General features: G+C 43.7%; 1 pseudogene; it reads right to left on the bottom strand.

The window, feature by feature from the left end:
* Positions 1–4,242: 4,242 nt before the first annotated feature.
* LOC110291126 lies at positions 4,243–4,590 on the bottom strand (annotated as a pseudogene).
* Between the last annotated feature and the right edge of the window lie 5,579 nt (positions 4,591–10,169).

The raw sequence follows: 10,169 nt of genomic DNA, 5'->3' as shown, positions 1-10,169 counted from the left end.
TTATCTCTCCATCCTCAATTCCCTTACATCCCATTTGGACAAGCAAAGTGTCACCATCTACTCCCTCAGCAGGCTGAGACGCGCCCCATCACCGCTGAAGTGTCAAGCAGCTGAGGGGAGCCTCGGGCTCCCCCTAGTGGTGTCTTCTGGGCTGGCATTGTGATTTTTAAATCAGTGGCTTTCTGCTTTCAAACATTATTTTGACCAAAATCATAAAGTAACAGTCTGTCCCATTTAAAGTAGTATTTTTTTAAAATAAAACTTCTAGTTTCTATATTTTTTCTATTTCTCTAATTTTAGTAGTGTTGTCATTAATCCTTGGTTTTATTTGATTTAGGTTCAACAGGAGGAAAGTGGACATCTTTTACTGGGGGAGTTTAGTGAAGTATGCTATCATGTTTTCTAAGGGAGTCCATTATTGAGTCTAGGTAGCGTCTTTGTATGCGCAGGAACTCAAGGTGAGACATATTGAGTCTGTCCTATAAATCACGCAGAGCAGCGACCTCCGGTCATACACGTTGCTTCCCTGTAGCTGTTTGTTTATGGCTTCCTCACAGCCTCCCCAGTGGAGCATCGAGTTTCTATTTGTTTGTGTTCCTGAAGCGCAGACACTTTGGTTTTGGAACTGTGTCCACAGAGCTCGGTCACCAGCTCTCAAGGACACCTTGGGTGCTTCCCTTTGTGGAGGACAGTGGAAGAGGAAAAAGTCGGTGTGGAAAGGCATGGCATGAACTTTGTCTCAATGAAGCTCACCGTTAATGGATGTTGAGTGGGAAACACGCAAGCAATTGAGCACGTGTGCCTTCACTCTGTCTCGGATGTGACAGTAGACATAGAGATGCCTTCTAAACCTCATACGCATCAAGATGTGGACCCAGAGTCAAGGTACACGCTGCTGGTGTTTGCTGACCTCCCTTAAGACAAATGAGAATGCTTTCTAGAGATGCTAAGATAGCTACTGAATTTCAAACGCAGACATATTGTGTGGCCAAATCACACAGAGGCCAGGAATTAACTATTAAGACTGCAGACATGACCTTCTATCTGCCTCCTCTGTCCCCTCTTTGCCCTTGTTACTCCATGTCTCTCTGCAAGCTGTCTCTGCTCCCTTGTGAACCCGGGAAGACAGGTTCATTGCCCAGATTATCATTGAACCTAACTCTACATTCCTGAGAGAATCTGACAAGCTAGTCTTAGCTGTCTTCACCAAGTAAGCTGTATTAAAATGAACGATATCATCAGCAGAAACAGAATAGCCAGGGCTATGTCACCACAATGAATAAGATAGTACCAGAGTTTCTGGGGGATTGTTCTCTACCCACTAACCTTGGTCTTGCTACACAGCCCACCTGCCTCACTACTTTCTCCAACCACTGAAAGTCCCCACACATCTTCAGGTGGTTACAGCCCTCCATAAAATCCTCTGTAGGCCTGGAGATTCAGTGAGTTGACAGATTGCTTGCTCGACTGCCTGAGGCCCTGAGTTTGATGTTCAGTGCTGTGTTAGCTGAGAGTGGTGGACACACCCCTGTGGTCTCAGCACTGGGAGAGTCAAGGTAGGAGGGTCATCAGTCATCCTCCTTTATACAGTGAGGCATGCCTACCCTGAGCTCCGTGAGACCCTGTTTCCACAATAACACTAAAGTGACTTGAGGGGTACAGATGAGGATGCAGCTTAGTGTAGCACCTGCTAGCACACCCTGGATCATAGCCTGGACCCTCAACATGGGATACAACATGAAGAAAACCTAACCGGAGAGACTTGACTTTTATGGTGCTATTTTTGATGGAATCTACCTCTACTTTTTAAAATCATTATATAATACAAAGAACTTCAACAGCTAAAATAATGTTACTGTAGGCTCACTGTGACAATATAAAGCAACACAAGCAGGGGCTAGTGGGTAAGGGGTTCACTGGGCAAACGTGAGGGTCTGAGTTCAGATCCCCAGCATCGATGCAAAAAGACAGACATGGCCACATGTGAGCCTATAATCTCAGCTGTGGGAAAGAGACAAGCCAGTTGCTCATTGATGAGTCTCAGGTTCAGTAGGAAACTGTCTCAGAAAACAAGGGGAGATAACTCAGTAGTTAATGTAATCCCTGTGTTAGAAGGTTCTAGAAGTCCTGAGTTCAGTTCTCAGCATCCAGGTCAGGCAACTCAAAACTGCCTGTAACAACTGCAGGGGACCTGGTGCCCTCTTCTGGCCTCCACAGGCACTTCAAACCAGTGCACCACTTTCCACACACACACACACACACACACACACACACACACACACACACGCAGAGAGAGAGAGAGAGAGAGGTATAGGAAGACACATGGCATCCATCCCTGTCCTCCACAAGTGCATGAATGAGTGTGCACACCTGTGTACCATACCCGCTCCCCAAATACAAGAACAAAACAGTCCGAAGGGCCCTGGCTCCCTCTCAGGACTCATATCATATAGGCGAAAAACTATAAGCATATGCAATTATAAACTCTACTTTGACATCCTCAGAAACACAATACATATTACTTCTTTTTTTTTCATTAGATATTTTCTTTATTTACATTTTAAATGTTAGCCCTTTCCTGGTTTCATCTCTGAAAACCCAAACATATTACTTCTTTTATATATATATATATTTTATTACGTATTTTCCTCAACTACATTTCCAATGCTATCCCAAAAGTCCCCCATACCCTCCCTCCCACTCCCCTACCCACCCATTCCCACTTTTTGGCCCTGGTGTTCCCCTGTACTGGGGCATATAAAGTTTGCGTGTCCAATGGGCCTCTCTTTCCAGAGATGGCCTACTAGGCCATCTTTTGATACATATGCAGCTAGAGTCAAGAGCTCCGGGGTACTGGTTAGTTCATAATGTTGTTGCACCTACAGGGAAAACCCATACATATTACTTCTAATGGAATGATTTATTAATACTCATAGCAGACTAACTCCAACTAGTTTATTTGTTAGAATAATTGCCTTGACAAACCCCAGGGGAATTCCTTTTTTTTTTTTTTTCTGTGTCTTTTTTTAATGAGATTTTTTATTAAATATAATCTTTATTTACATTTCAAATGTTATCCACTTTCCTTGTTTCCCCTCTGAAAACCCCCTCCTCCTGCTTCTATGAGGGTGTTGCCTCCATCTACCCAACCACTCCCGCTTCCCTGCCCTGGCATTCCCCTACACCGGGGCATTGAACACTCTTAGGCCCAAAAACCTCTCCTCCCACTGATGTCCAACTAGGCCATCCTCTGCTACATATGCGAATGGAGTCATGGGTACCTCCATGTGTACTCTTTGCTTGGTGGTTTAGTCCCTGGGAGCTCTGGGGGTACTGGTTTGTTTGTATTGTTGTTCCTCCTATGAAGCTGCAAACTCCTTCAGATCCTTCAGTCCTTTCTCTAACTCCACCACTGGGGACCCCATATTTAGACCAATGGTTGGCTGTGAGCATCCACCACTGTATTTCTCAAGCTCTGGCAGAGTCTCTCAGGAGACAGCTATATCAGACTTCTGTACTTCTTGACATCCACAATAGTGTCTGGGTTTGGTAACTGTATATGGGATGGATCCCCAAGTGGGGCAGTCTCTGGATGGTCATTCCTTCAGTCTCTGCTTCACCACACTTTGTCTCTATATCTTCTCCCGTGGGTATTTTGTTCCCCCTTCTAAGAAGGACTGAAGTATCCACACTTTGGTCTTCCTTCTTGAGCTTCATGTGGTCTGTGAATTGTATCTTGGGTATTCCGAGCTTCTTGGCTAATATCCACTTATCAGTGAGTGCATACCATGTGTGTTCTTTTGTGATTGGGTTACCTCACTCTGGATGGTCTTGTCTCTTCTCTTCTCTTCTCTTCTCTTCTCTTCTCTTCTCTTCTCTTCTCTTCTCTTCTCTTTTCTTCTTTTCTTTTTTGTATTTTAATTCTTTATTATTTAGGCATACAATGATTTAACAAAATCATTTACTCATCAATTCAAAGCAATTATGTGGCTTCTTTTAAACAAACCAGGCAATCAATACAAAATTGCAATCATCAGGCTTTTTTGTTTGTTTGGTTTGGTTTGTTTTTTTCAGGCCGGGTTTTGCTATGTAGCCCTTGCTGTCCTGGAACTCAATTTGTAGACCAGGCTGGCCTCGAACTCAAAGAGATCCAGCTGCGTCTGTCTCTCCCTCCCGAGTGCTGGGACTAAAGGCATGTGCCACCACAGTCCGGCAAGGTCATCAAATCTTAATCTTCAGAGATCATCTCCACAGGCTGGCTTGACAGCACTCAGACTCCACAAGTTTTTGAGGTGTTCCATATTTAAGTAGTGTAGGCACTGCAGTTATTTTCAGCTTTTGTCTGAAGTCATTATTTGGGTCTTTCCTGTAAGGCGTGTCTCCTACTTGGCAGTAGATGACCACACGGTCTTCGGTAACATGCTTCAGCCCCTCTCGGATGACTGGCTCAGCTTCCTTGCAGTCAGGACACCAGCTCTTCCCTTCAGTATCCTTAGAACCGCTGAAGACAATGGTCTTGCCCTCATGCTCCCTCACTGCCTTGTTGAACTCCTCGAAGCCCAACACACTCACCTCCTCGAAGGTGGCCATGAGTACAACAGTCTGGAGAGGAGCGTGGGAGGTGTCCTCAGGATGGTATTTTCTAGTTCCATCCATTTGCCTAAGAATTTTATGATGTCACTGTTTTTAATAGCTGAGTAGTACTCCATTGTGTAAATCTACCACATCTTCTGCATCCATTCCTCTGTTGAGGGACATCTGGGTTCTTTCCAGCTTCTGGCTATTATAAATAAGGGTGCTATGAACATAGTGGAGCATGTGTCCTTATTTCATGTTGGAGCATCTTCTGGATATATGCCCAGGAGTGGTATTACTAGGTCCTCAGGTGATACTATGTCCAATTTTCTGAGGAACCACCAGACTGATCTCCACAGTGGTTGTACAAGCTTGCAATCCCACAAGCAATGCAGGAGTGTTCCTCTTTCTCCACATCCTCGACAGCATCTGCTGTCACCTGAGTTTTTGATCTTAGCCATTCTGCCTAGTGTGAATTGGAATCTCAGGGTTGTTTTGATTTGCATTTCCCTGATGACTAGGGATGTTGAACATTTCTTTAGGTGCTTCTCAGCCATTCGGTATTCTTCAGGTGAGAATTCTTTGTTTAGCTCTGTACCCCAATTTTTAATAGGGTTATTTGATTGTCTGGAGCCTAACTTCTTGAGTTCTTTGTATATATTTGTATCTATCGGATGTAGGGCTGGTAAAGATCTTTTCTCAATCTATTGGCCCAGGGAATTCCTAATCAGAACCAACAGGATCGGTACCAGTCTCACTGGGATCTCAAATCAAATTGAAGTTCTTACACACACACACTCACACACACACACACACACTCACTCACACACACTTAATATCTTCAAACATGGAAGGGCCAGCACCTATGTCCATTTCTCTGTAGATTCCAAGCAGGAAGAAGAGTGTGGCTTCTCACTTGTATCTGTCCATTTTGATACATTCCATCTCATTTGGAAAGCCTTAGCAGTCAATTTATTCAAAGGTCTTTTTTATTAACCTACATTTCTTTCTCGTTCATTCATACACACATATTCTGAATGTATGTATGCAGGTGTGTGTGTGTGTGTGTGTGTGTGTGTGGTGAAATCAATCCAGGTCATTGTTTCTCAACCTATGGGTTGGCAGTTGTGGCAAATGACTGTTTTACAGGGGTCACAACCATGGGAAAAGACAGATATTTACATTATGATTCATAACTCGCAAAATTACAGTTATTAAAGTAGCAAAGAAAACAATTTCATGGTTGGTGGTCAGCATTAGATGAGAGATGGTGTTAAAGCGTCACAGCGCTAGGAAGGATATATGCCATCTGCTTGTCTCTCTTGAGACAGTTTCTCACTGATAACCAGGGCTTGCCACTCCGGCTAGGCTGTTGGGGAATTAGGCAACTGCCTATACCCACTCTTCCAGCACAGGGATTGCATGCGTGTTCTCCTGTACCAGTCATTTTTATATGGCTTCTGCAGATCCACGCCATAGCCTCACACTGCACGGCAAGCACTTTACCCGTTAAAACAGCGCCCCTTTGGTATAATATATATTATTTGGCTGAATAAGGGGGGTCTTGGGCGTTGTGTTTCTTTGTCCTGGTTCTCTCCCCATCACCAACACCTGGCTTTCAGGAGAAGCTGTGAGAAGCATGACTCCAGCCTTAGGATTGTGGACTCTGCCGACTGTGAACTGTCCCACAATCTGTCCTCCCCTCAGCAGCTGTGTGACTCATTCCAGCATCGGGTCTGTGGACTCCCCGACTGTGGATGTCCCCCATTGTATCCTGCCCTCAGCAGCTGTGTGGCTTGAGCCAGCCTCCGAGCTGTGGACTGTCCCCTGCTGTCCTTCCTTCAGCAGCTGTTCCTCATCTTCTCATCTTTCTCCCGGACGTTAAAATGTCTCCGTAGAAGACATGTTCTCGAACTGCCAACCCCTCCATATGTGAAGCTGGAGAGCAACTCCTTGAGCCCCAGAGACTCCTGGTATTAAATATTGACTGAACAATGTCTCTTTTTAATTCATTTCCCTTTAAACAAATTGTTGTAAGGGTTCCAAACTTTTTACACAGCCTTTCTCCCATTCCTTAGACCCAAGTTTTCAAAAACCACTTTCTAAAACCTGCCTTCTCTCACAGGAGCATAAAGCCTCATGATATCTACCTTAAATAATTAGGACAGTGGGTGATCTTTTGCTCAAGAGATATGAAGCGTTTGTGTGAAATCCAACACAACTTCAAGAATGCCAACACCTTGCCATTTCTCTATATGTCCACTGGAGGGCAGCAGTGTCTCTATTTTTATTTCTGGGACCATGGCTCTGTTGCAGGAAGCCTGCCTTGTCCTTCATTGTCTCCTGGCTTGGGACACTGTAAATTCACAAAGAAATCATCCCAGAGATTGGAATCTCCTGAGTGCAGACTCAGCCATGTGCCTTGTTAAAAATTGCTTCTGACCACAAGCACATCATCAAATACACGACAACCAAATAAATATATTTAGGATATGACGATAGCAACAAGGTTAATGAGAAATAAAATGTGATCCCACTCAGTGGTTATATGTGATAAAATTTACAAAGGGACTTTAATGAGCTTAAGTACTTTAAGTTTGACAGAAGATTCAGTGGTAGCTATGGGACTTTTTTTTTTTTTTTTTATTTCAGAGGTTAAAGAATTTGCCAAAGCAGTACAGAGAGAAAATAGAGCTTGTCTGGGTTGTATGGCCACGCAGCAAGACTTCCGAACCTCCTCAGTTCCTGAATGAATTCCTTGGATTTTAGAAATACAGTCTTCTTAAACATTAAGTGCTGTCATGAGCATCCAGATCAGGCCCAGAAGCAACACTGCAGTGACTCACACCCGCCTCTTCTGCAGATGGGCTTAAAGTCTGGACGTTTCCAACACTGTAAACGCTGATCGGACCATTGTTTGGAACAAAGTCCCACCAGCTTTTCTTATGCTGTGTCTCCAGACACCACTGAGCTGTATAAATGAATGCATGCCAGTCCTCGGTGGGAACAGAACTAGCTTAATCTAAACGTCTGCGCCCATGGAGTATAAAACGGTGCCCTGTGAAATGCTGGACTGGGTGATGGAAGATGCTGTCACCAAGAATGTGAGCACAGGGATGTGAATACATCACTTCTTCCACGTAACCATGGTCTGCTTAAAGAAAGGTCAAATGATGTACTAAACGGACAGCATATAGAGAAATAGCTTTTATGAATTTTGCTGCATTTATTTATCCCCCCCCATGTGTATGTCTATATAAGTGTGAGCAGTCTTATTCGGAGAACAACTTGGCTACACTTGCTTCTCTCCTTCCACTGCACAAGGCCCGGAGATCTAATTCAAGTCATCAGACTTGGTAACGATTATCTTCATCCAGTGAGCCATTCCAATAATTCCGTTTTCTCCCATTGAAGAAAATGGCTACCTCATGAACTTGGGGGAAATTGGCAGATTTTGTAGAAGCTACTGCCATATAAAGAAGGCAAACTATCTCTTCAGATTATCCTGGCCTGCAGGCAGTCCTTTTGCTGTCAGAGCCTGTGGACTAGACACATGTGCCAAAGAAAACTAAAGAACACACGAGGTTGGAGAGGCATTAGACACAGCACACCCATTCTCACAGTGGCCCTGGTGTTGCTTGGAGAAGTCAGGAGGGTCTGAACATACAAGTACCCATGACACATGGTGACAAGCTACGCATGGTGGCAAGATCCTGTGAGTCAGGGGCTGCAGAGGAATAGTCCTTAAGCTCCATTGTTCAGGTCTTAGCATCTCTCTCAGTAGAACTCCTACATATGATAAATAAAAACACTTGTATCCTGTTGAAGAGAGGAGCGTGCAGAATGATGCAGGAGCCGCTGTATCTTTTGTTTTGTAAAGCAAGATTCATCAGATATTCATCATTGCCATGGTAGTGTGGGAAGGCACCTGCGTCCAAGTTAGGACGTGAGTTCAATCCTCCTGAACCTACATGGTGGAAGCCAAGAAAGGACTCCGACAAGTTATCCTCTGCCCTCCACGTGTGCTCTGGCCACTCTATCCAAACACGTAAAATAAATAAATAAGTGAAAGTATTCCAGAAATGGAGAAATCCAGTTGTCTTAACTGTTGCTGTCCAGATAGACAAGGCTTTGGGTATTTGGATTCCATTGTTTTCCAGGCCTGATCAAAGCTACCTTTGCGGGTCTGGTATGTACTTGCCCTGGAGAGGGTTTCCTCTCACTTGCTATCAAGACTGTCTAGGGCTGTCACTGAACTAATCAGGACATGGGTAGCCAGTTTTAATTTGTTTTCTTAGCTAATTTCTTTCTTAGGGTTGCTTTTTTTTTTTTAAAGATATTTGTTATTTGAAAGACGCTATATACCTTAATATAACACTACATGCATGTTCCTTTAGAAAAGGGGGTCGAGTTAAGTGTCATTTTTTAAAAAAGATTTATCTTTATTTATGTGATCTTTGTCTTCTTTGAGACAAGCTAGCTGGCCCATGGGATTCCAGGTTTCTCCTGTAGCTGACTCCATCTTATCGCAGGCACTCTGGAATGGCAGATGTAAGTCACCATCCATAGCTCTACATAGGTTCTGGCGCCTGAACTTGGGTCCTCAAGCTTAGACAGTCAATGCTTTGCCTTTAGAGCCATCTCTCTGCCTCACAATACCACATTTAAAAGACGAACTTTGTGTTCATTTTGGCATTTTGGTGACATTTTATTCCATGTGTTTCATGTATTAAATCTTTTCCATGGTAGCTCTGCTTTTGGGTGGTTCTGAGTCAGCCATTTCACTCTGCTGTTGCAGACCGCTCATGTCTTGCCTTCCTCGGGAAGTTACCAGGTTGATTCATTGTGTATTCTTACGTTTTTCAATAACAGCGTTTTCTATTTGAAACATCACACTGCAAAAAAAAAAAAATCTTACATTTGAATTATGCTGTGTTCAGTCGGCATTGCATACTTTGGATGTCAGTGATTTTAGTGAAAACTCCAGGAACCTCTTACAATTAAAATAGCCGATCTATTTATTTCTTAGCCTGCAGGTTCCCTTGCCCTCTGGAAACACCCCCTTGCTATATGGATTCCTGTTCCCTAATGAATCATAGGTAAAGCTAGAGAAAGGACCTGTACCCCGTTTCTCCAACTGAGATGCAGATATATCTTCTTCGCTGTTCCTAGAGATGATCAACAAGAGTAGATAAATACGACCCAGTCTGCCAGCGTTTAATCGTTATCAGCTGCACTCCCTTCTGTCTTGTCTCTGTGACAATACACTTGACAGAAACAAGTTAAAGAATAAAATCTTCCTTTTGGTGATAGTGTGAGGATCTAGCCTAATGTGGCAAGGAGTTCATGGCCACAGGAGTAGGAATTGCTCATCATCTTTCATTAAAGGTCAAGAAGCAGAGGGAGATGAATGCTGCCTGGTGTGTTGTTTTCTTTCTCTTTTTCCAGTCCAGGACCCCAGCCACGTTTAAATGGCTCTCCTCACCTCAATTTATCTAATGGAGGGAATCTCTTGAAGACTCATCCAGAGATTTGCTTCCATGGTGATTCTGAATCCCACCAACTTATAATCAACACCAATCACCCATCAATGC

Source organism: Mus caroli, chromosome 3, assembly GCF_900094665.2.
Source record: "Mus caroli chromosome 3, CAROLI_EIJ_v1.1, whole genome shotgun sequence".
Taxonomy (NCBI): Eukaryota; Metazoa; Chordata; class Mammalia; order Rodentia; family Muridae; genus Mus; species Mus caroli.
The sequence above is the reverse complement of the archived record's forward strand: the minus strand, read 5'-3'. Positions and strand labels throughout refer to the sequence as shown.